Source organism: Halichoerus grypus, chromosome 13, assembly GCF_964656455.1.
Source record: "Halichoerus grypus chromosome 13, mHalGry1.hap1.1, whole genome shotgun sequence".
Lineage (NCBI taxonomy): Eukaryota > Metazoa > Chordata > Mammalia > Carnivora > Phocidae > Halichoerus > Halichoerus grypus.
This window is the reverse complement of record NC_135724.1, coordinates 42,490,941-42,518,811: the sequence shown is the minus strand read 5'-3', so window position 1 is coordinate 42,518,811 and position 27,871 is coordinate 42,490,941. Positions and strand designations below refer to the sequence as shown.

The 27,871-nt window shown below is 38.1% G+C and overlaps 1 pseudogene; it reads right to left on the bottom strand.

The window, feature by feature from the left end:
• LOC118541330 (U2 small nuclear ribonucleoprotein B'' pseudogene) overlaps positions 1 to 27,490 on the bottom strand; it is a 43,141-nt pseudogene extending 15,651 nt beyond the window's left edge.
• Positions 27,491 to 27,871: the final 381 nt, after the last annotated feature.

The window sequence follows — 27,871 nt, the reverse complement described above, 5'->3', positions numbered from 1 at the left end:
CTTCCATTCCTTGCTCCGGTACCTCCATGGGGACTGGAAAAAGTATTTGGAAGGTAGAATCATTACAGGGGATGTATAAAATATATTACATTTTTATCTCATTTAATCTTTGTTCAACTTTAAAAGGGAAATATAATCATTATCCCCATTTTAAAAGGAAAAAAATACAGAGGCTTTGAGAAACTATACAGCTGTCCAAGGTGGCAGAAAGAATAAGTGGATGAGGCCGTAATGAAAGTCAAATCTTTTTTCTCTTAAGCTTACATTTTTATCCCCTCTGCCTTTGTGTTTTCCATGGACTGCTTTCTTTGCTCAGAATTTCTTCTTCTCTTCATCTTATCTGTCTAATCAGATTTATTCTAATCAGCTACAATTACTCTTCCCAGCTCAGCTAAAATATCATCTTTTTGTAAAGCTTTCCCAAGAAGCTCTCCTTCCTACCTTAGCAGAGTTGAGGGCGCCCAACTTTGGGCTCTGAAATACCTTACATCTACCTTCTGTAAACTGTATTATATTGTATTATAATGATTTACCCAGCCATCTGGTCTTCCTCACCAGATTTAATGGATGTTGCATCTCCCTGTATTGTTTTGTTTTCTTCATAAAACTTGCCAATATCTGCACCCAGAAACAGTCTGTGGTTAGTTTATTCACTAATGCTACATAATTTGACTTAGAAGTAGTCCAAGAATCTAGAAGTGGTATGCATAAATGTTACTCAGTCAGACTGACCTTTAACATTAAACATTGCTCCAAGCAGTGATTTTCATCTGTGAAGTTAAACTCTCTCCTTGGAGGAAATAGAAGAATATCACAATATTAGCAATATGTGCAGTTTGGACAATTTATTAGTATGATAGGTATTTGGGGAAAGTACTATTTTCTGAATACTAGTTAGAGAATATAAATGGTAAACATGTAGTTTTAAGCTGGGGAAGATCTGATATGTTGATGATCAACCTATGTGTATTATAATGGAACTAATGGAACTAAACATATTGAAGGGGGTGTGGCTGTAGAAAAGTAAGAAAGAACACCATAAAGCTCAGGTCTTTTTGGCCATATATTAAGGTCCCATAAAATAGGACTGATTAACAAAATTACCAACTATTCCTATGAAAAAAGCCACCAAGAATATCAAGAATCTGGTCCTAAAGAATAAAATTAATTTGATAATATAATATTTTGATTGAATTAAATAATTCCCACTTGCCCTGACCTATATACTGACACGAATGTCATGAATTTGGAGTTTATTATTCAGGAAACATCCATAGAAACAAATCTTAACCTAGCAGTTTAAAAAAATGATTACCAGCAATTTGGGGGAAATATGTCATCTTTCACCCTCTTAAATGGAAACTGGTATATGGTAATGAATAAGAAAGATCCTTTTGTTAGCTCACCAATCACGCTTTCTCACGCGGTCTTTAAAATGCTTTCAAACATCTTTTAGTATTGTTTTACGGTTTGATCAAGAAAGCCAACATCTGTACTAGTATAATCATTTCTTCCCATCTGACCAGAGGATAAGCTCAATGTTCTTTGGGGATGGCATCTTTTGATTTTATTCTTTCTGAAAACCAGTATGTAAAAGCAAACAAACAAAAAAGAACTTTCTAAAACTCAGAACTTTCAGACTATACAAAAGCCACCCTGAGTCTGGGTTGAGATTTACTTTTATAACACTGGTTATTAGATTTCTTAGCATACTGAATTTTCCTTCTGGTTTTAAAGGCACACTGTGAATATGATGAACCATGGGCTATGGACATATTAAAGCTCTTTTAGATAAAATACCACTCCAATTCCTTTTCTGAATTGGCTTTTCACAGCATTCTTTGTTTGATTATTTTTGTTCTTATATATCTTCCCTTCCTAGAGCATATTTCGCAAAGTTTATGCAGTCTCTCCTAATACCTATAAGGGTCACATTTATATTTTCCTTAGTATTCCCCACAGCCTCATATTTATAGATAAGTGCTTCATAATGCAGTTTATATGATGATGGGGAGGATAGATGTGACCCTGGATTTTGTTTTTGTCCAGTCTCTAAACTCTAGGATGCATTGTCTACAGAAATATTCATTTCCCCTCCAACTACTCAAACCAAGGATAATGATTAGCTGAAAAGGAATTTCCACCCTTGTAAATTATAGTTTTACATAATTAGTGACATCACATAACAAGATAAATTTAAATTTAGAAAATCATTATTTGGTAAATGAATGCTTGTCGGTTGCTCTGACGGCAAATTAATCTTCAAGCATCTGAGGAAAGCTTAAAGGAACAGAGAGTAGAACCATTGACACCATTGTTGTACATAGTCTCTTCCCTTTCAAACGGGTGATCCTGCCCATCAAAGTGTTTTGTTTCGCATAGGTTTGAAAATATCCTGATTCTGGGGAAAACATGCACATTTTGGAAGCTGCTGAAAATCAGAAGTGAGCAGCAATTGCTTTGTTTAGAAATTCCAACTTTATTTTATTTTATTATTTTTAAGATTTTATTTATTTGAGAGGCAGAAACAGAGAGAAAGAGAGCATGAGCTGGGCGGGGGTGAGCAGAGAGACAAGCAGACTCCTCTCAGAGTGGGGAGCCCAACGTGGGGTTCGATCACAGGGCCCCGAGATCATGACCTGAAGCGAAGGTAGACACCTAACTGACTGAGCCACCCAGGCACCCCTAGAAATTCCAATTTTAATAGGAGTAAGATTTACATATGGCATGAGCTTTTTATAATTAACTGGAGTAAGACATCCAGGTTTCTGATTTTATCTATGCTATTCAGGATGTAGAAATAGAATGTACCAAAGTCTACAAGAGACTGCTTAGACCAGAACCCACTTAGGTGCAAGAGAATAAATGTCAGTTACTTTTTGTCAGTATTATGTAACTGCCTGTACTAGAGGTGATAGTCAATATCTGTGGTGTCCAGTAGGCCCCCCTGGTTGCCTTGCCACAATGCCCCTTTCAGACAGACTGCCTAGGTTATTCTTTGATCAAGGATCACTGTTAATGAACCTGATTTGACCCCTTAGGATCCCACTTGTAAAATAGCTTAGTATAATAATTCTGTACTCGGAAGTTCTGATCTCTGAAATAGTAATAAATAATTCTGATCTCTAAAACTGTATTAATTCACTAAGCAAACAGAATGCATTCTTCCATAATTCTGACTAGGGAATTCAAGATGGATTGGCCTGTTTGGGAACAAGGACTAAAACTTCAGATGGAAGATAGATGCACAATTAGAGAGAACAAGACGGTGAGAATAGGGGATCCTAGAACTGCCTATGTGTTCATGGCTCTCTGCACCTTATGTATCTTTGCAATAATATAACTTTTCTCATTGTAAATGGCATGACTCTCATTTCCGTGAAACCGACATATCATATGGAGAATATCATGAGCAATGATGGCGTGATGGACACTAAAGTGATTTGAACAAATATTCTCATTTGTCACCTTAGACTGAAAGATAAGTGCCAGATTACAAATGCTTGTCTGGTGTGCACTGTTTTACAGTTATTATCTGGAAGTGTTCTTCTCTCCTTATTGTCATAAATTACTTAGCTCTCTCCTTTTAACTTCTTGACATGCATTTCCCCTGAGTTCTGATCACTCGGGGCTGTTGTTCTGTGTCGTGTCCCCCGTGTGGACAAGGGCAATTCCTTTAATGTTTCTGAGCCTCTACAGAATGGAAGCCATGCCGTCTCCTATGAAACATTTTTGTGAGGATTAGAGATAGCATATGTAACAACATTACTCTGCTGCATAGAGGCAGGGACACATATGAGAAACAGAAACATTCATAATGGGTAACTTGAAAGAAAATTTCTGATCCTAGAAGATTGGTAGTAATAATTCTTGCCTATATTCTTCTCCTTTGAAATTTATGACTCAGTCACCTCTTCCCAAATATTCTTATATTAAATAGCTATTGCTGCATAATAAACAACTGTAAAAGTCTCAGTGGTATACGGAACAAAATATTTATTTCTCACTCACAGGTCTGCAGGTTCGCTGTGGTTCAGCAGATCTGGTTGGGGCTTGACTGCTTGGTATTTGGGCTATGCAATAGATTTAGGTCTGCTCCAAATGTCTCTCAAAATTCTGGGACCAGCAAGCATCTGGGCATATTCTTTTTTACAGGGATGGCAAAAGTGCAAGGATACAGGCTCAAACATGCAAAGTCATTTCAATCTTGCTAATATTTATGGGCTAAAACAAGTCTCATGGCCTAACCTTAAGGCAAGAAGCAGGGGAGTATGGAGGTGGGGTGGGTAGGCGAAATAAGTATTTTCTTAATAGTGATCTAGTTTACTACTCGTTGTCATCGATCTAGGGATGAATTTAAAAGCTTTCAAATATTTTATTTTTAAATATGCATTATATATACATATCTACATACATACATATATATTTTTATATATATACATATATATATTTTATATATATATATATATAAAATATGCACTGAGAAGTTAATGAACTCCAACTTATCAACATCCCTGAGGATAGGTCATTGGATGGGGAAAACTTGATGAAAAGAAATTTCAGCATGTATGATAACCCCACTTCAAATTCTGTCTTAGTCCTGAAATTATAGAGGCTGCAATAAGATAGTTCTGCATGTGCTTTTAGAACTCTGTGTGTAATAGTTCCTAGTTTTTTTTTTTTTTTAAAGATTTTATTTATTCATTTGAGACACAGAGATACAGAGAGAGAGCAAGCATGAGCAGGGGGGGAAGCAGGGGGGGAGGCAGAAGGAGAGGGAGAAGCAGGCTCCCCGCTAAGCCAGGAGCCCGACGTGGGGCTTGATCCCAGGACCCTGGAATCATGACCTGAGCCGAAGGCAGACGCTTAACCATCTGAGCCACCCAGGCGCCCCAATGGTTCCTAGTTTTGCCTAGAGAAAGCTTACAGGAGTTTTATCTGGTGGAGGGATTTTAAATTATGTTCATAACTTACTTAATTTTGCCGATGTTTCTGCTATTAGTATCATATGCATGTTTTATATATTGTGTGTATTATACATACATGTTATATATATTCAGTCTGAGTAATAAGAATTGGCACAAAATAATTTAAGGTATTGCTAGTAAAAACATAATATGTAATATTAACATATGTAATTCAAATTTATGACTCCTTTCCATCTTCCATCATTAATCATTTTTTTTTTTTTGTCATCCCAGTTAAAGAACATTTTTAAAAGAATAATATTTCAGGGTAGAAAAGGCAAAATATATTGAGAATTAAAACCATTTTTTGACCTAAGATTTGGTAAAAATCATCATGTAAGTCTATTTTTTCTTACAGCTGTCATTTTGTGAAATATACAATTAGTACTGAAGGAGGTGGAAATTATAGCAAACAAAATAGCAAAGTGAAATGAGATTATTTTAGGAACTCATATTTCAATAAAAATAGTAAATATAGTAAAAGAAAATAAATCTGGCATGATTTATTTTCTTCAAATACGGTATTTCAAAACCAGCGAGAAGATTCTTATAGGAAAAAGAAAAGAACAGATGAAGTTGTTTACATATTCACTTCTTTATATATTATTTTGAAAGACTTGGTAAGGAAGTAAAGTTTATGATATTAAAAACTGGGGATAGTCTGAAAATAACTCATTATTTTATTCCATTGAAAATCAGAGTGCTACTTTGAAATGTACTCTATTCTTTTATGGAAATGAATACAATCTGTGAAATCATAGCTATGTTTGGAAGAGGAATGTTTTTTCAAACTCTCTGGGTTTCAGTGTAAAAGAGAAATCAGAATCTAAGCATCTTCAGAAGTTTTTTCTATTCATTAAAATGAAAAACCGTGACAAGGATCTAGCCTGAATCAGATAGGTCAAGAAACTATAATTCTAATCCAGAAAACCATAAACATTTTATATTACTGGCCATTTGACTAAAGCTTCACGGCAGATAAAGGAAAAATAGTGCTTCTAGAGATAAAAAGTAAATCAATCACACATGGAATATTATCTATTTCTTATTTTGTCTTTGTTGTGATTTATCTCTTATAATTTCAACATATGAAGTAAAAAATACACTGTAAAACTGCCTTTCTAAAGAATTTTCTCAGAAACTTGTATGTTGAGAGCAATGTATGAGTTATTGTTATGACATATTTTAAGTTTTCACTAAGATAAACAAAGGATGCCAAAAAAACAGTCCAAGCAATGTTGTTACATGCTGCTATAAATATTCACTATTAAATATGAGTATATATTCATGTTTACATTATATATGTGTGTGTGCATGCATATACTTTTAATATATGCTATCAAAACAGAATTCTTAAAATAAAGCTATCAGCTTGTTTGAATGGAATACTACCTCATAAGGTATTTTCAAGATACCCTATTAACACTGCAAAACCAATTTTTAAGCATTTTTTATTTCCTGATACTCTAGAGATCCAAACATGGTCTAATTGAAATTTGCTATAATGATAATGCCAGGAATTAAGATGCGTGGCCAAAATGTTATAACTTTGGACAAATCATTGAAATGATTACAGCTTTACTTATCCCCCTTCATAACTGATCCATTTACAGGTAAAAGCAGTTTTGATATTGGATGGTGGGTAAACTGAAAGATCATTTTTCCCCATACAGTTCTTCTTCGTCTCTCTTTAAGTTAGCAGATCATTTCATTTGTAGCACTTACAATCTATAATGATTTGTGTGTTTACTTACTGTTGTTTCTCTTTCCCAACTATATCTGTACTCCTAACATCAGACACATGGTAGACAGTCAAGAAATATTTGTGGGATGACTAGGGATTCCCAAAGTGAAACTGTCATATTGTCAAAGCCTTTCTCACCCTGTGTTCTGCTTAAGATATTATACCATCTCTTACTTTCTATTTAGCAAGAAATCTTTCCCCCTTCTAAAAATTACATTCCTTGCTTCCGTTTCTACATTTCCCAATCACTCCTGAATGTGCAAAAACAGAGGTTTCTTCTCTTCGCTCTCCTGAAACTGCTCCCTGAAGAACCTTACATCTCCAGGCCTCTCAGCACCTCATCTCTTTCAGTTAGGACTTGCAAATGGCCTTTCAATATTAGTTAAGGAAGTCTCACTGCTGTGACAAAGAAACCCTACAATTACAGTGGCAGTGAAGCATTGTAGAAGTTTAATTCTCACTCCTGTCGTGGACCCAAGGGGACCCAGTGGGGGTTTGGGACTGGTGGGGTCACTTCCACACTCTCGTGCTGGGGCCCAGTGTGAGAGCAGCTCTGCTGTCTTCAATATTTACCATCTTCAACAAGTTGCCTAGATTGCTCTAAGAATTGTCATTCAGTTGGGCAAACATAGAGAAACACAGGTGGCAGGTTTTATGACCCAGGTGTGGAAGTCACGTATACCAATTTGCTCAAATTCTATTATCTAGAATTCAGTTTTATGGCTACATTTAACTGTGAAGCAGGGAGAGGAAATGTGGGCCCATGAAGAAGAAACACAGGTTTAGAGATGCAACTCCAAGTTTCTGCCATGCCTTGAAAAATCTCTTTTCACTTGCCTTCCATACCCCTTGGTTCTTCTGCTTAGTTTTACCGTCTCTCAGTAATACACAGGATGCCTTGGATTACATCAACAGAATGCTATGTTTTCTCAATTACTTTATTCAGTTCTATGGCTTCAAACAATATGTACGTATCACATTTTGTTTCTTGAACTGATTGATTTCTTAGGATCTAGAATCCTGTTTCTATTGCTGGCTGCACATCCCCATCATTGCTAGTCTGAGGCTCCAGACGTCTAGTGCAATGAAGTACACACCCATCACCTTCTCCTCCAATATTTTCTTTTTATTCAAGCTTGGAACATAGGAATAATATTATTCTTTCTGCCTCACTTCTATATTTTATCTACTTCCACGATATCTTCTGTCACTGCCAACAAACAGACATGAATTACTTTTGATTGCAATTTTCTAATGACTTCCTAACTGGTGTACCTTCATCCAACCTCTTTTTGTTCTGATATGCCTTATTTACTGCTGTAAGTATTGTCTTTAAAGATTACAGATTTGTTGGGGCACCTGGGTGGCTCAGTCGTTAAAGCGTCTGCCTTTGGCTCAGGTCACGATCCCAGGGTCCTGGGATCGAGCCCCGCATCAGGCTCCCTGCTCAGGGGGAAGCCTGTTTCTCCCTCTCCCACTCCCCCTTCTGGTGTTCCCTCTCTTGCTGTGTCTGTCTCTGCCAAATAAATAAATAAAATCTTTAACAAAAAAAAAAAAGATTACAGATTTTTTGATGTCCCCCTTTTACCAGAAAACTCAATTACTCACAATACAATTAAAAGTTTAAACTCTTCAATCTGACAACCAGGCTTCTTTATCTACCTCTTGGGATTCAGGTGAACCTATCGTTTTAAGACGAGGAAGAGTAAGTTAGCTGTGGTGAGTGAAGAAGATCTGGGGGCAACTTCAAAATAAATAATTATAATAATAATAACATTACTAATGGTTGACATCAGTAGAAAACTTACTATGTGCCAGGCACCATACTAAGAGCTTTGCATGAAATAGCTCATTTATCTTCCCTACAATCTTATAAATAGTCAAAGTTATTCTTTCAAATGCATAGACACAGAGGTTACCACTTGTCCAAATTTATTCTTTTCGGAAGTGCTAAAGTCATTTTGTAATTTTGTCTCCAGGAGGAAAAGATAATCAGGTAGAACCACTATGTGATCTAAGTGTGTCTAACGCGGGGAGACCCATGCTAGTAATTGCTTTTCTGTACTGTCTTTCCGTTCAACTTCATTCAGTGGAAGCTGGAGCTGAACAGTGCATCCTAGAATGGGGGGAGGGGAGAAAAAGGAAATGAATGAGTCATTTAAATACTCTTTTTTAAAAAGATTTATTTATTTATTTGAGAGAGAGAGAGAGTAATTGGGGGAAGGAGCAGAGGGAGAGGGACAAGCAGACTCCCCACTGAGTGGGGAACCCACAACTCTGAGATCATGGCCCTGAGATCATGACCTGAGTCAAAACCAAGAGTCAGAGGCTCAACAGACTGAGCCACCCAGGCGTCCCTAAATGCTCCTGATAGCTGAGCGTATTTGTGTATTTGAAACCAGGAAGGTAGATTGAAGCAATACTAGATAGGTGAATGCTCAAGGTTTTTTTGAAAAGGAAATAAACTTGCTGGCGATGCATTATTTTGAGAATTGATGTGGTCATGATGTGGAGATGGAATTAAATGGGTGGAGACAGGAAGAAGGAAAACAAGCTACTGTAAAACCAAGGAAAAGGTAATCATTACCTCAGTCTTCCTGTAAACTAGATATTCCTGGGTCTCTGAGCTGCTGACCACTCTCTGACTGCAAGCTAGTGGCTGGTATTACAGCTCGTGATCTTCAGAACCAGCCATCTACATAGTTTACTGCTTCTCTATTTCTATCTCAAAGTAGTCCTTAGGACATTGATTCTTAGAATGATCCCTCTTTTGAAAAACAAATCTTGGTGAAAATTATTAATATTTTTCATTCGGATCCAAATGAAAAAGACACAGAGATATATAAATTGTAACATTATTAAAATTTATCATGCTGTGGCTTAACTGAAATTTCCAATCTGATAAGCATAATTACGTATTTGTTTAAAGCAGAATCTGTCCATAGATTTCCAAGTTCATGCAAATATAAATTAATCATGATTTCTGTGTAGTTTGGATGAATAAATTTTTGCTTAATCAAATGTGTGGGGCCTTGGGGTTGCTGGCTGGCTTATTCGGTAGAGCATGCGACCCTTCATCTCAAGGTCTTGAGTTCAAGCCCCACGTTAGGCATGGAGCTTACTTAAAAAAAATACATTAAAACCTTTTAAAAAAATGCATGGAGACTTTATTTTGATATGATGTTCTTAGGTGTCTTCTAATTACTTCCGTCCTCATTCTTTACTTAAATTACATTAAAAAGTGGTGTTTGGACTGGCACTTGTGATAGTGATGTGAGGGGCAGGGGCTGAGGATAGTTTGTTCTGAAACAGTTGTCTCCACAGTGGAGAGAAGAGGGTGGGGAGGAAAACACTACATACAGATATCTCAGCAGTGGAATGTTCCAGTTGGTCCATTAGCCCGCATGCCATGTTGGGGTCAGCCTCTTTAATGTTGCCTGTCATTAAGAACTTTCAGGGATGCCCTTGGATGTGGGGAGACAGGCAGAGCATTTTGAGTGCTGAGATGGATCCTCAGGCAACACAAATACCGTGAGCAAGTCTGATTTACGTCTTTGCTCCTCTCTCGAGGGTCTGCTCCACCTCTTTCTAGTCTTGATTTCACAGGTCACTGTCCTGACCGCTTCCACTGTCCTGCTCTCCACTCCATCCGTGATCCTGATAAATCTAGTAATTACTACCATTCCCAGTAGGTTCTCTAGGTTCTCTGCTAAGCCCTTTATAGGCATCATTTTATTTAATCCTCATAACAATCCCGAGAGGTTGATACTACTATCCCTGAGGAAATTGGAGATCAGGAAGGCTGAAGGATTTGTTCCAAATCATACTGTCTTCGGGTGGCAAAGTTGGTGTTCACATCCATTTGGTCTGACGCAAAGCTTGTGGTACATTTAAAACCAACCAGGATTTAAGAATTATGGATAAACTTGCCCAGCAGTCAAGACAGAACATAGTTTTAAGAAAGAAAAATAGGCTGAGACCAGTTACAGTTTGTGATTTTTCCTTAGAGACATAATCAGCTGACTAGGACCATCCTGGGAAAAACTGTGAAGCTAGCAAAGTTTATCTTCAGCTTTTTACTGCTTTTCATTGTCGAATCTACTTGGGCTCCTGTGACAGCTGGTGACCTATGCTGCCCCCATGTTTCTCCTGTCACGACAAGCAGTGTTACATAAACTCATTTTTCCTGAAGTGTCAGTGACGTGAGGTTTTATCCCTGCCAGAGAAATTTGCATTTTTAAGAGGGGCTAGCAATTAAAAAATCATAGAGGTTAACTTAAATGAACTATTTCCAAAGGAGGGGGGGTTTTAGACTGTGGCTGATAGGTGAAAGATTCATGTTAGGTCTGGGCCGCTTTCTGTGGCTTTTCAAGTCACACCCTTGATGTGATGAGGGATTGAACCAGTGTGACCTCCAGGACTGTGGCTGAGGCTGCATGTACTGTCCTTCTCATTGCTCACTTGTGGAAAACACACTTGCTGGTCAATTTTTTTGTTGCCTTTGACCATCCTCAGTATGGTCCAATACATGGACTGCTCTTAAGTTTCATATAAGTCACAGAAATACTCACTGGGTAGCACATAAAGTGAATGGAAAAGTACTGAATCCACTCCTCTTTAGGAAATAATCTAATGAAAATTTGTAAGGAAAATAAAAACTATCCAAATGAAGATTTGGCTGTAATTTAACTTATTTAAAACTTACTGCCCACAGCATCTTGAGGTTTATAGATGGAATAATTTTTATAAAACCAAAATATCATCTTATATGCATATTTGTATCTAACTGTATTTGACCCAAAGTGTGCACTGACATTTTTGATACCTGAGGAAATTATTGGATGAATCGGATAAAGGTGGTCAAAAAGTACAAACTTCAAGTTATAAAATAAGTTAAGTACTAGGGTAGTAATGTATGACGTGATGACTATGGTTAATACTGCTGGATGCTGTATTTGAAAGTTATTAAGAGAGTAGATCCCAAGAATTCTCATCACAAGGAAAAAACCATTTTTTTTTTCTTTTTTGTGTGTCTAATATGAGATGATGGATTTAACTAAACTTATTGTGGTGATCATTTCACAATACATAAATAAAGTCATTATGCTGTATGCCCTAAACTTACACAGTGCTGAATATTAATTATTTAGCATTAAAACTAGAAAAAATCATTAAAAATTATTAAGAGCAAGAATTCATTCATTTGTAATCTATATATGTTAGAACTAAGTGTACCAGTGAAATAAGCCATATAAGCCAAATTTTCTTGATAAAGGATGCTTTGCCAGGTGAGGAGATTGGTGTAGCTTCAAATTTGTCATGGTAATAATCTGATTGAATGTATATTTACAAGTAGAAACAGGAAGTGAAAGGACATCACCAATTTCTATTTTAAAGATACCTCAACTGGGTTTTGTGCCAAGGAGGCAAAATGACTTTCCATCTGATTAAAAGAAGAGCTTTCAGTTTTCAGAATAAGTCTTAAAAAGCACCAATGCTGTTTCAAAACATCAACAAAACCCACAAATTGCCTCTATGGCTGTGTTTTCTGATTAGATAAAGTGTATAACATATCTCACCTAAAGGAATGGAAATGCAGAGGTCCAACAAGGGTGAATTATCACCTCACTCAACCAGCACCTATCAGATCGAGTGATTCGTTCCATGTCAGTCATTGCATATAATAGCTCTATCAGTAATAGACGATGTCACACGATCAATGAATCTGAGTCTGCGAAGAAAAATCGAGGTTTGCTTTTAAGATTTATGTGGAATGAGAAAAAAAAAATACTTTTTGGCAGAAAATGTTAAGCCCACTGGCAATGAATCCGAGTCCTGCCTTAGTGAAAAGATAATTGATTCAGGAAAAATGTGATTAGATTGTATCCCTCTAGAAATCATACAGGATTGAACTTTTTCAATTCAGTCTGTATAGTAGACTTATACAAATCTAAGAGACCCCACGGCCATAAGCATGCAGTTCTTCTATTCACAGGTAGAGATGGCCAGGACGGAAGCTGTGGCCAGAGCTGAAGCTTCTCAGACTCATGCTGTCATGTGAGTGGCTTCTGCGATTAGTAGGTAGCAGGTTGGTCAGGAAAAATGGGAAAGGGAAGGCTGGGTGGCAGTGGTGGCCTGAGTAGGAATACGATGGACAAGAAGCTGGGCAAAGAAGGGAAGTGAATATGAGATTTGAATCTTGGCCAGTTCATGGCTGGCAGGCTGAATGCAAAAACAAGTGAGCAGAAGCCTCATGACAAAATTAGCTTATCTGGCTTGGAGCAGACACCATGGACTCATACTCATAGGTCAAACTGTGTAGAAAATATTTTTCCAGACCTAACAGTTTCTTAATTTCAAAACTTAGGAATAAAGAAGACATCCTTTGGGCTATTTCTATTATTAAAAAGCACTGTCCTGGATGCATGGGAATTTGAGTTTTATGTCAACCTATTTATTGCATATACTCTAGTATGGTGTCTTACAAATGTTGTCTGACATTAAACCTTCTTCTGTCTCTTCTAACTGTGTAGCTGGCTTCAACAGATGAAGTATGGGACCAAAGCTCGCATGATAATGCCCCTGTTAATTCAAAGAGTATGGCATGATACACTTTTTTTTTTGGCCATAAAAGACATTTATTCAATCAGATTTGCCAGAACACAGCTCAGGGTAACATCTAAAAAGTGACTTGAGAAACCAAGATGCTGCTGAGGCAATTTCTTGGCCAGAAATGTTCTGGCAGCTTCTTGTTTTAAATTCTTTCATTTTGCATTTTGGGAATTGACTCTCAAAGCCAAAATCTTTTTATTATTATTATTATTATGTTATGTTAATCACCATACTTTACATCATTAGTTTTTTGATGTAGTGTTCCATGATTCATTGTTTGCATATAACACCCAGTGCTCCATGCAGAACGTGCCCTCTTTAATACCCATCACCATGCTGACCCATCCCCCCACCCCCCTCCCCTCTAGAACCCTCAGATTGTTTCTCAGAGTCCATAGTCTCTCATGGTTCGTCTCCCCCTCCGATTTCACATTTAATCTCCACAATGCCTTTCACAATGTGGATTCTTGCCATAATACCCCTAGAATGAGTCCTTCCATCCTTTCTCCCTCTGCCTCTCTGAGCCTACCTCAAAGAGGGCCTTTCTCTTTTCCATATATTAGTCAAGCCCAACAAGATGATGCACAGGGCTGTTGCCTATGCCTTTTTTTCTCCCTGAGAACTGAGCCATGTAACCCACTTCTGCCTTTCTCTTAGGGAGGTCTAGTCTGTCCTTAAATGAGTTCCCTATTAACTGCTTAGAGAAAAAGAGTAGCAAAGAACTGTCAGCATCAAAGCCTGAGACAAAATTAGTTGTGGCTCTTATGCTAAAAAAATAAGAATTTGAGAGTGGGGGAGTAAGCAAGGTTACTCTTTTCTGATAACATCCACTTAATATCTTTACTGTTAGGTTAGTTGCATCTAATCCCTTGGGGAAATCTAGGAAAGATCCAGTGATTACTTTCAGATAATATATTGTCTCCAAGTCCCTTTAGCCCTTGATCAATAATCATCATGTCTAGTACAATATAATCAATATTCTGAACTTTAGTCAAAATTCCTCCTCTCCACTAACTTGGGCCACCTACCAGCAGCAGGACTTTTGCAGTAGGTAATGGGATTTCCATTATGCAAACCTAGGTTTCTGAAGTTTAAATAAGGGAACTGGAGGAAAGAAGGAAAATTTAAGGGGCTATAAAGTTCCTACATGAATGCCATAGATTTTTCTTTGACTACTTCAGCCACAGGGAATGTTTTACACTCTTTCACTCATGGGCATTTCTGTGGGGTTTTCAGAGACACCAGACACTGGGGTTTCTTTACTTGCTGTTTTTTAAGAAAGAATTATGCCCTCTCTCTTTGCCCTTGGTTACTTGGCAGTTCATTATCACTCAGACTTTCTCAGAAGGAGTCCCATGGCCACCTTAGGAAAAGCCTCTTTCATAAGACTCAGTGCTAGTTCCATTGTTCGCTCTTTCTTTCCACAACTGTTCCATGGATAATGTGTGTGCTTGACCTGTTAATGGGAGTGCAATTACTTCCCAAATTGCAGCTCTCAACTCTGGTGCTAAGGACCATTTCATCCAAGCTTCTACTCTTTACTACTCACACAGAACACTTCTGACACTTCTGGTCACCAAATGTGTGATCCTACACTAAGCAATTCTCCACAACACCAGTGTCAATTCTGACCCTATGCCCCTGAAGATAACATCAAATCCCACAGTCTAAGGGCTTAGTCCCATGAGACTGCCCTCCCCACTTCAGATGCCAGTCATAAGAAATAGGGCTCCAGGCTAGTCACTTGGAGGTTCCCATGACTCCCTACTGGAGTTTGATTAATTTGCTAGAATGGCCCACAGAACTTAAGGAAACACATTTACCAGTTTGTTAAAGGCTCTGAGAAAGGATACAGATGAGCAGCCAGATGCAAAGATACATAGGTAGAAGTCTGGGAGTGTCCCGAGAGCAAGAGCTTCTGTCCCTATGGAGTTGGGTACATTATCTTCTCGGTATGGATGTGTTTGCTGACCTGGAAGCTTTCTAAACACCGTCCTTTGGGCATTTATGGTGATCATTAATTCCATTTTCAGTTCTTCTCCCTTCTCAACAGAATGCAGGTCAGGGCTGAAAATTCTAAGCTTCTTATCATGGCTTGGTTTTTCCAGTGACCATCCCTCATCTAGAAGCCATCCAGGAACCCATCAAGAGTCACCTCTTTAGAACAAAACACACTCATATCACCCAGGAAATCACAAGGGTTTCAGGAGCAATTTGTCAGGAATCTGGCGTCAAAGACCAAATAGTAGAACAAAACATGTTCCTAGTTCCCTTATCACTTAGGAAGTTGCAAGGGTTTCAGGAGCTCTGTGCCAGGAACCAAGGGACAAAGACTAATATATCCTTCCTATTATCTTATGAAAGCCAAATCTGTTTTCTATCCTCCCAACTTTCCCCTCTTTGTGCCTTCCTTTCTTCCTCCTCCCCTCTGTCCCTTCCTTTCCTTGCCCCCAATGTGGGATTTTCTATCTTCTCCACATTTTCTTCAGCCCGGAGATGTGGAACCCTTGTCATGCTTCCCACAGCAATACATGTTATTAGGGAGAGGTTCTGTTGTATGGTATGTAATATATATGGCATTATATGACATATATAGATATGTAAAATGACCATAAGGTGAATTTAAGTACATGACTTGTTTCCCATCCCAATTTTTAGTTATCATCTCTGAGTTTTTGTTCCTTCTATGAATAATTTCTGTAATTAGAAAATATGCAAAAGAGATTCAAGAAGTTCCTGAAGGGTCATTTTAAATTCCCTTGAAATCATATAATGTGGGCCAACATCTATGTCACTTACACATAAAGCAAGGCCTCCTGGTACCAGGACCATTGAAGATGATACCTCTAGCATTATCATTTATGCTCACTAACAGGCTACTGGCATAAGGCCCTCAAGTCATCTTCAGTCTTGGCCAGAGCAGAGAAATTCCTGAGGTGAAGCCTGAGGAACTATGAATCAGGGCAGCTGGACTCCTTTCCTTTTCTAAAAGGAATAGTGAAGTTGACAACTATAAAAAGGTACATGTAGACAGCTGGAAATAGAACCAGAGGCATTTGATTTGAAATCTTTGGTGCAAGGCTATTTGTATTGTGTCTTCCTAAATCTCATTTAGCTATGTTTCAGCAAATGTGAAGACTAAAATCTAAGCAAGCGAACTGGGATCTCTGTTCATCATCAAAATTTGGAGCTATATCTTGAAGCAGAAAAAGACTACTTTTGAAAATGTTTGAAATGCTGTTACAGGGCATTCAGGGGAAAGCATCTGAATGTATTATTTCAGCACTTGTTGTGTCCACTTTTAGTGAGATGAGGAGAAGCTGAATTCAGACATGTGTAAACTGTCTTTTCTATTACACATTCTTGTCTTCAGACATTTGTTTTTAACATGAGGATTTGTTTTACCAGCTCTAAAATCTTTTTTGGTAGAGTGTCACTCCTCACAGGCTGGGGCATCAGGTTTGACGTTGTAAATGCCAATGTCATTGTCAAGAAAAAAAATTAAGATAAAACATAATTGAAGTCAAGGACATGAGCAACTCTAAAATAGAAATAATACCGTTAACGAATAGCTAATGAATATTTACTGTGCACTTGGAAATGTTCCAAGCACTTGATCGTGCATTAACTCATTTTAACCCTACAACAAATCAAAGATTATATCTCATAGTTGGGTGTGCCCTAGCTATGGGAGTTATCATTGGACTTGTATGGTTCTCCTACTTCAAGGTGATAGTACACTCTTAACAGAGGATTTCAGATGTGGTCCTGAATGTGAGCTTGCATGCCCATCTTCAGCTGTCACTGTACAGGACCTTCTCCCACTCTCTTCCTGAATAAATAGGGGAAACACAGAAAACCCAAGGATTTGTCCAAGGATTATTAACCCATAGTGGATAAGGGGGGATCCACAATGAGGGCTATCATGTACTTTTTCTTATATGCCCTGCTCACCTTTTAATACCATAGACATTCTTTCATTCCTTGTTGGTCTTGCCTTTTATTGAGTTTGAATTCACGGCTGGAGATACCTGCTCTTGGGGTTTTCCTCAATCTCTCTTCCCTTCCCAGCCTTTCTCCCAGATTGGAAGACAAAGAAACAAAAAAACAATGAGGTGATAAGAAGTAGCTTCTGCTCTTGAAGAGTTTTCTACATTTTCCTTAGATTGAGTCCTATACTTAGTCTGCTGGTGACCAAATTGGGTTGGAAGTTTGTAAACATTTTTTATATATTGGTTTTTGATCGAACCCAGCCTCTGGAGCAGAATGCAGTTAAAAAATATTTCCAATATCTCAAAACTTTTGTTTTTAGTCTTCTTTCTTTCCAAGGCTACCACTTTCCAAAGCTATGGCAGGAAGTGTACCTTTCTCTCCATCAGGCAGGAGCTCTTAGAGACCAGAGACCATCAGAGGCTCTCAAGCCTACCATGAGCTACCTGCCTCTTCCAGAACTCTCATTCTTATTACACCCAATGGAGGATATCTGATGACTGATGGTGTATTTGTGATGGTATTAAACTTATCTTTTTTTCTTTTCTAGTCTTCTTCAGAGTTCTGTGATTCAGTATAGCTCTCTACTTGGCAACTGTGACTATAATATGTAATAGCTAATCAAATGGAATTCTTAATTCTCATTTTGCTTCCCCCTTTCCACAGACACGCATAAAACCTGCTGTTCTTTTTCTTCTCCATCTCGGTAAGTGGCACTATTTGGCTCACATCAAAAACTGAGGAGTCCCCTGATTGCTCCCTTTTCATCATTTTCTGTGGTGAGGTTAGTATCATGTGATATGGCCTAATGAATATGTTTCATTAGGGACATTTAAAGGCAAAGGTTAACATAATCCCTCGCTCCCTCATTATCTCACCAAGAGGCACACAATGCAACTATGCTAGTGGCATATGCATGGGGCCGTGGTCCAGGGGAAGAGACCCCGAGTCCTTCCATTTTACATTTGTAGACTCAAGCACAGGAATAGCCTTATTTGTGAGAAATAAAAGTCAAAGTTCAGACACAAACCAGTCTAGGTTCAGATGCTAGTTGAGCAAGGAGTTTTCTGAGAAGCTCAGTTTGGTTGTAAATTCTGTTTCTATTCCTTCTCTGAAAAATTTATGTGATGAGAACACATGTAGAAGAGATCTGAATAATTCCCAAAAGGCCATTTTTAGTCCCTCTGAAATCATTCAATATGGGCCAACATGTATGTCACTTACACATAAAGCAAGCCCTGCTGGTTCCTGGGCTATTAGAGATGATATCTCCAGGGCTATTATTAACTTCAGTTTTGTTAGATTTAGACTGTCAGAGAAGGAAAGTCCTTGCCAGGAGAAGCTGAGTTCCAACTACTAAATGAGGAGTCCTCCATCTCAGCTGAGGTCACAGCTAAGCAAACTTGAGTTTCAAAAGTAATTCACTATGCTGTCTCACTTGTTTCTTCATACCACCACCCCTCCCCCAACACACACACACATTAAGTCCTGCTAGCTTTATTTTCAAAATTCTTTTCATTCTATTTCTTTTCATCTCATCTGCTGGCTCCCCAATTGGAATCATTATTGTCTCTTACCTTGACTATAGTGATTATTTTACACTTGGTCTTTCTTTTGCCTGGTTACCATCTTCATCTCCTCTTTGGCTAAATGCCCTCTTTATCTCCTCTGCTCTAACCTAATAATCCATTCTCCATAATAGTCAGAATAAATTTTAAAAGTGAGAGCAAAGAACTCCACTCCCTTATCATAATCCAATGTCTTCCCATTAGGCTTAGAACAAAATTCTACATTATCTGTAAGATCTATGTGGTCTGACTCCTGTCTACTTCTTTGACTGGGTCTCTTTTTGGTCCCTTACCGATTATGCTTTTGTCACTCTTGTCTTCTTTCTGCCCCTTGAATATTCTAAGCTTGCTTTTATTTAAAAAAATAAAGTTTGCCTTTTCTTTTTGCCTGGTATCCTTGGCAATCACATTGTTTTAGAATTAGCCATTTATTGTCAGCTAGAATGTTATCAATGGATCAAGACCCTCCCTGAACAAAAGTAGTCCCCCTCCTAACTATTCCATTTGCTCTCTGTTGTAATACTTATTGTTCCCTAAAATTACTATGTTCATTTTTTTTGTCATTTGCATGGTTATTATTCACCTTTCACCCATGCTAATGTATATGCCCCTTTAAGCAGGGATTATATCTGTTTTGTTAAAGATGTATTCTATATTATATGGGTTTGGTAAACATTTGGAGAATATATAAGTAATTTCTATGCCATAAATGTTTGAATATATATTGTTGAAATTTTGCTATGGGTGTATGGTGATTTTAAAACATAATCTCTAAATTCTTTGACACTCTTCTTTTTAAGAGATAGAAGTATGAATTCTCTTTTCCTTAAAACTGGACTATGTTACTGATCAGGGCTTAGGAGACTAACTTTTCCCATTTCTTATTTTTTGGGGTGCTCACTTTGGGAACCCAGCAGCCATGTTATAAGAAAACCAAAGTGCTACATGGTGAAGATTGTGTAGGAATTTTGGCCACAGCCCAAGCTGAGGTTCTAATCAACACCCAACATCAACCTCCAAATATGTGAATAAAGGAGCTTTTTATCTCAGAGGTCAGCACATGGTTTTTTGTTTGTTTATTTGTTTTTCTGCAAAGGAGCAGCTAGTAAATATTTTCATTGCAGGTCATATAGGGCTATTAATAGTCTCTGCCACAGATCCTCAGCTCTCCTGTTACAGTGCAAAAGTAGCCAGAATAATACATAAACAAATGAGCAAGGCTGTGTTCCAATAAAACTTTATTTACAAAAAAGAGCTGGTAGGTCAGATGTGGCTCATGGGCTATAGTTTGTCAGCCTGTACATTAGAGGACTCTTGCCCCAGTCAGGAAGTTGCTTCCAGCCTCTGAGCTACTCCACTTGGCGACACATGAGGCAGAGAAAAACTTTCCCACTAAGCTTTGCCCAAATTGCAGATCTGTGAACAAAATAAATGCTTTTAGTCATTTTAAGCCATTAAGTTTGAAGTGGTTTGTTTTGTGTCAATAGATGACTGGAACAGGGTTAGAGCCAATCTTTTAAAATGGCCAAATTCAGTTATATTTTATATGGCAGATGAGAGTTAACTCTCCTATCTTTAAAATTTTTCATACATATGTATCATAAGGTCAGGTCACATTCACGTGGCAGACTTAAAACTGGCATGTGAGCATCTTATAAGTCACAATATTTCAATGTGAATGATGTTTTATCGGTATTTTTAAGATGTATGATATATTCAGAATATGCATAAAAAGTGTGAATGACAGAGCACATCCTCAACTTCTTGGCTTTTAAAGAAAGCATTCAAAAATATTCAAAGTAGAGTAATTGTAGAGAAATATTAACGAGTTGATTTTGGTTATGATAAAATTTCATGTGATTTTTCTTCCAGAAAAATACCTGCTTAAATATCTTGGTCTATGGGGAAAGAATATGCTCATTTATAGTCCAAAACAGAAGAATTGAAATAGTTCTTAAGGAGTTCACAACTTTTACATGGAATGCACATCTGTTTTAGGAAAATTCATATAACCTTTGTTAAGCTTATGAACAGGCTAATACATTTCCATTCTAGTACATATATAAAGAAAAGTACAATCTTGAGAGATAGGTTTTGCTGGAAAGATTTTTCAGATTTTTAATTTTATTTTTCCTACATTAAGAGACACTCAATATGGACATTTTATTTCCTTCAATAAATTAAAGGCCCTATATGAAGAAAGCTCATGCTCTTAAATTTCATTTTTACATATGGCACAGAATTTCTGAGGTTTCAGTACAGCACACACATCACATGGGCTTCAACTGGGTTTAATATGGATTTCACAGATACTTGTCAGTTTTCATCTTTGTTTGAATATACTTGGAATGCTTTGCCTTATTAATCCTATTCCATAAGGTAGAAGTGTTGTCTTCTACCACTTAGATAATTAGTGTAGCAAATGCATCGGTGTAAGTGTTCTAACACACACTCTCCTTTCTCCAAATAGTGACTGATATTAATAGAAGTAATACCCGACCTTCACATGTTCTGTCTAGAGAGACTAATGGCAAGTGCTTTGCTTTGTAAACTGTGAGGAAACAAAGAATAAAAAAAAAAAAGCTCAAACAGAAATACCATTATAAATGACAAGAATCTTGAACTTTTTCAACTAAGGTAGGAAGGTCGAGAAGAATAGTAAAAATAAAGGTGATGTTATTTACAAATATATAGGTTTTTTCTTTCTGGACAATTAATAGGAAATAATGTATTGAAATAAAAATATTAAACATTTAACACTACATAGGCTTTTTAAATTCTTGAGCACTGCACAAAAAAATGTATTGCCCCATCTTAAGGGCATGCATGTTTCTCTAATTTCTTTAAAGGAAAATTCAAGTGACTTGGGAAATTGTGTCAGGATAACCTGATATTTTCCTTTTAGTCTGGGCCAAATATGCATTAAACGAACAATTCAAGCAAAACCGTTCAGAATCTCACCTCCTTTAGTTCTCTTGAAGCATTACCTTCATGGTTGTCTGTTCTGATGATGGAACAGGTTTTTGTTTTGCAAAGGGAAGGAAGGTGTTAACAGGTTTTTGTTTTGCAAAGGCAAGGAAGGTGTTAACAGAATATAGGGTTTTCTGAGGTGTTTTTCCCCCCATTCTGCCGCTGCCTTTGTTTTAGAGGAGATGGCAGCTGCCTTTCCATTCTGTGATAGCTCAGGAAAACCTGCTCCGTAAGCATGTTAATTTTCTTCCTTGTAGAAAAAGCTGGCTAATCCCAGGAGGTATTGCAAAGTTTAAATTGAAGTAAATAGACAAATTGCTCAGTTGGAAAAAAAAAAAGTGTTCCATGCAGCTCCTGATGAGTCGGAACACACCTGCCACACAATAGAATATGATATCCTTCAGCTCATTGCTTTCTGAGAATGCGTGGAAACGTGGCTGCCCTTTAGTAGACATCTGCTTTGGATCACCGGCAAGTAAAGGTTTAATTACCGATCGATGGGTTACTTGCCCTGTGGATTTCGTAGGAGTAGTTTTGTCCCATTTTCTGCTTTTCCCCCATAGAAACTACTCTTTCAAAAAGACATCTTCAGAATAGCAAGGCCCGGCGTCTTCTCCTTTGCTTTTGTTGTTGTTGTGTTGTCATTTGATTTTTCATTTTCTAAGAGGCAGGCTGACAGTAGTTTATGAACCTTCGAAGGCCATACGTGGGTCTTAAATGCTATGCTTTTCACAAGGATCATGCCAATGAGACCGACATAGGTGTATCTATGGGTGTGTGTTAGAGATGGAAGTTAATAGTGAAAATACGTCACTTGGGGCCACTTGGAGGGTCAAAGCAGAAGGAAATCCTTCCCCGCATTCTGAAAGGTATGACACAAGAGTGTATCTGGAAGTGGATCGTCAGCTGGTATGGGACGATGAATATGGCAGGACAACCCAACGAAGCAGAGGTCAATCTCTGGCACAAGCAAAGGACAAACCCATCTGTGTGTCCCACTTATCACATCATAAGGATAAATTCACCTGGTCCTAAAAAACATTAGACCTTCCAACAAAAATGTCACTGCAAAAAGTAAATAGGAATGAAGGATCAAACAATTCAGCCAGGGTTGTTCTCATCATCTTTCTGGCTGTCCTATCATCATTTTACTCACAGGAGACTTTTCTACAGAAATATTGTTTTTTTCTTTCAGAAAATTCAAATAGCTAAGTCAACCGTCTATCAGAAATGGAATCAGATTTGCATTTTTAGGGAAATTACTGGTTTGCAGAAGGATGTCTTGGTAAAGGCTAATAACTTATTTCTTTTTAAAATAATATTTTTTTCCTCCAAAATAGACACCGTAACCAGAGTAAGGAATTAAAGTTCTGCTGCTTTGAGAGAAGTTAATACTATGGATTATATGTCTTGGTCTGCAACAGACAGATGAAGAAAATATAAAAACTACTGAGATTTTAGTGGCCCTTTAACATTGTTTATGACCCTCTTCCCTGAAGAGAGGACAGTTTAACATCAATTTTCTCCTTGCTATTAAAATCTTTTCTTATTGCCTCAAGACTTCAGTAAGTTCCAAGTTTTCAACTTTTCAACTGGATTCATTGATTCTTTCCACCTGCGGCGTAAAGACCATCCATCCATCCATCCATCCATCCATCCATCCATCCAGCAACCTGCATGGTACATATAAGAAGCACATACAAAGTTGGGTAAAACCTGCTAATCAAGCTCATAGTGGCATGTATACAAGTAAAAATAATATCACAGCTGCCATTGGAACAAAAAGAGACTCAAGAGTATAGAAAAAGAAAGAATTTTACCTGAAAGAATTTTATTAGGCTTCACATAGAAGATAATATTTAACATTTAACAGCCATTAAAGGCTTAATGGTAGCTATTTATTAAATGTTTACTATATGCCAGACACGGTTCTGAGTAGATGAAATAGATAAGCGAATTAGACTTTACAATACTGTTAAGTTACTACTCTAATATTGCTAAAGTAAAGAAACAAAGATACAGAGAAGTTAAATAACCCACTCAAAATTGTACTGCTTATAAGTGGTGGGACTAGAGTTCAAACCCACCAGTTTAATTCTTGTGTCTGAGCCCTAACTCAATATACTATGTTGCCAGGTAGTAAGAGGCAGACTTCCTATTCTGGTGGTATAGCAGAGTAGAGACCCTGAAAGACCTTCTCAGCTGCAACAATTAAAAGACAAAATCAAACATTATAAAACAGCTTTTAAAATGTATTGCTGAGGGGCACCTGGGTGGCTCAGTTGTTAAGCATCTGCCTTCGGCTCAGGTCATGGTCCCAGGGTCCTGGGATCGAGCCCTGCATCGGGCTCCCTGCTTGGCAGGAAGCCTGCTTCTCCCTCTCCCCCTCCCCCTGCTTGTGTTCCCTCTCTCGCTGTGTCTTTCTCTGTCAAAAAATAAATAAAATCTTTAAAAAATATATATTGCTGAGTTGACATGAAAAAAAGGGCTCTGCAGAGACCAAAAGCCAGAGAAAGTTTTCACCCTGGAGATTGTATTAGACGATCCATCGAAAGGCACCAGCTCAGATGATGGAACAGGTATCAACAGGTGACCAATAATAAGGTCTGTTTTTTTTTTTTTGTCTTGATGTAATCATGGGAATTACCTCCTAAGAAATAAGTATACTTTCAAGTTTGCTCTTCTTCATTCAAATAATGTCATTCTCCCCAGCCTTAGCCATGCTCCCTTTGATGTACTCCAACATCACTACCCTAAGTAAACTCCTTGTCCCACTGCTTATATAACCATTCTGTGGTGGCTAGCCATCAAGTTGATCCCCAATGATCCCTCCTTCTGAGGTTTGCACCCTTGTGTAGCCCCCTCCCACAAGGTACCAAAGTTTATCTGTGTGACTAATAGAATATAGCAGAAATGATGATATGTCACTTTCTAGATTAGGTTCTAAATCGCACCTGGGATTCTCTCACCATCTCCCTAGGGAAGTCGGCTGCCATGCATGAAGGGCAGTCGGCAGCCCTGGGAGAGCGGCAAAGCGGAGAGGAATGAAGATTTCCAGCCAGTGAAGGAGTGAGATCTCCAGCTGACAGCTGTGTGAACCAGCCTTCTTAGCAGCAGACTCACAAGGCTTCAGAAGATGCAGTCCCGCCTACATCTTGACTGCAACTCATGAGGGCCTCTAGTCAGAACCAGCCAGCTAGACTGCACCCAAATTCCTGACCTATAAATGTGAGATAATTAATGATTGTTGTTTCAAGACATTAAGTTGAGGTAATTTGCAATACAGCAATAGATAAATTATATATCACTTTTCTCCTAGGCCCAACACATCATATCACAGCACAGGTACCCGATTAAGTAAAATGCAGAGAATAGGTGTGTTTCATTACTCATTGTTTCTTTTCCTCAAATATAAGCACATCAGATCTTCTATGTACCCCACTCAGGGTTCTCTTTAATCCCTGTTCCCCATCCCTAAAGCCCTGAAACTGATCTGATTATATTGTAACATATTATTGATGTATTCATCCAGAGCACATACAGAAATATAGTTATGTATGATTTGATATATAAAGGAAAAAAATCCTCAAATCTTCTCAATACTTGGAAATTAAGATCACTTCCCTAAAGGGTGGAATGGAAAGATACCATGCTTATTAATGCCTAATCTTGGGCATGGTTCTCACATTCCATTGGCCAAGTCACACAGTCAAATTCATCATGGTGGGGGAGAGGGGTTGATACATAAACCCCAGTAACTGAATTCATATTCCAAAATCTTGGTGGAAAGGGAATGGAAAATTCTAAACATTATTGTATTTCTCATCACCTTTCTCAACATGCTCTCTCTCTCTCTCTCCATTTTCTTTATCCCTCAGATTAATGCTTTTAATAACTGCCTTAAGATATGCTCATCATTTTTTCTGCATAATCTATTTGATATTGAATTATATTTTTCCCTGATTTAAGTAGCTTATCATTATTGGTTATCTCAAAACATAAAATGCATAAAATATTTTGTATTTCAATTATGGTATTAAGTCCAACAGATATATATTAACATTTGTCTTTTCTAATTTTCTTACAGTCATTCTTTTCCTCCATAAGTGAAAATAATATGTAAGTTACCTCTTCAGGGTAACTCTCCCTGAACCTTATTAATATTCGCAACTAATTATTGGTGTAGTAGTCCAAGTCATATACTAACACAGACACAGGAGTCTGGTTTTTTGTTATATAATTGGAAAAATCTACAAATAAGCTCTATTCTCTATTAGGAAATTAAATTTACCTCCCTAAATAAAAAGTCCTTCTAGGTGGTATTTTTCCCAATGAATCTAACAAAAGCCTTTCACGCTGAATTGGAAGAAACACTTAAATGTATATGTACTGGGACATGAACTGGGGTCTTACACACATGTAAGCATCAAAGCAGAGTTCAAACCCAACATTTTAACTCTAGATTCTACCAGTAGTGTATGGTGTGTTGTCTGTCTCTCTCCCTTCTTCCTCCTCCTTTCTTTTTTTCTTCCTTTTGTTCTTTTCTCCTTCTCTCTCCTCTCTCAAAAACATTTATTGACTACTGTAGAGCCTTTTTATTTTATTTTATTTTATTTTATTATTTTATTTATTATTATTATTTTAGAGAGAGAGCGCACATGTGCATGTGTGCGAGTGGGGGGGGGGTGGGGGGAACAGAGGAAAAGGGAGAGAGAATCTCAAGCAGGCTCCATGCCCAGTGTGGAGCCCGACTCAGGGCTCAATCTCATGGCCCTGAGATCATGACCTGAGCCAAAATCAAGAGTCTGACGCTTAACCTACTGAGCCATCCAGGCACCCCAGGTAGAGTCTTTTTAAATAATAACAAATGAAAAAGATATATAACAAAGAGCATATATAATCACATAAATATCTCAATATACCACAACACACTGTCATTACTATTTGAGTGTCAATTAGTTCTTCACATTAGCTCCTGTGAGATCGGGGTCCTAGGGATGATGGCAGAGGTTCTATAACGCAGATTAGATGGAGGTAAGAGACGTGGGGATAGCCCTGCACCAAAGAAGCATGTTATCCACTTTACATTTCTGCCTTGGCTTCCCAAGCGCACGTTCTCTTTCTGCAGGAAGATTATTTTATCACAGAACCGTATTTTCAAAAATACTTCTGAAAGGGTTAAATATAGCCCTTTGCCAGTGAATGATTCCTGGGAATTTTAATAAGCTCCTGCAATCCAACAGATAACAGTCACCGGGATTGCTGCGCGCCCGGAACTGCACGGTGTCCTGTTTGCACGGCTGCATACTGCTTGTAGAAATTGCACCTGGAGTGACCCGGCCTCACAGACGACAGATCCGCAAGGTGTTGCAGGAGCCACCACAATGCCGAAATTCTCACTGAAGCCACAACCTTTGGACTTCGGAGCCAACTGAACCTGAAGGATGACAGTTTGACTGAAGACTCGTCCGTCTCTATCAAATGGTTACCTGCGAAGACAGGCGTCCCTGAGAGATGGCGCTGAGCTGTTCTCCTTGCACCCCGGAACCTGTGCTCTGTTCAGCGTCCCCGGCGGGGTGGATCGTAGAAGAATTGCCTTCATCATAGCACACGATACAAAGAGCCACAAATACGGTCATCCTGGTGCTCAGCAGCCCGATGCCCAGAGTAATTAACTCCACATGCCGTGGCCGAGTGCTGCGCCTGCCTTCAAGGAAGGTGATGAGGTGTCCAGCCCTGAAGGGTATGGCCGCTTGACTTCTTTATTATAAACACAATGAAAAAAGTAATAGTTTTTGCAACATGGCATCACAGCGCTCCTACTCAGGAAATGAATTTTTATGTATTGGATCTCTTATGAATTCTGTGTGATTTTTGTCCCAGGAGTCTAAGAAAAACTGCTCTTTTTGTACTACTAAGTGATGCAATGTGTAGCCTAAACAGATGGAAACAGCTTGACTTTAGCATAAGTGTTAGAATATGTAGTTTAAGTGTAGAAACCCACAAGGCACAACTAACAG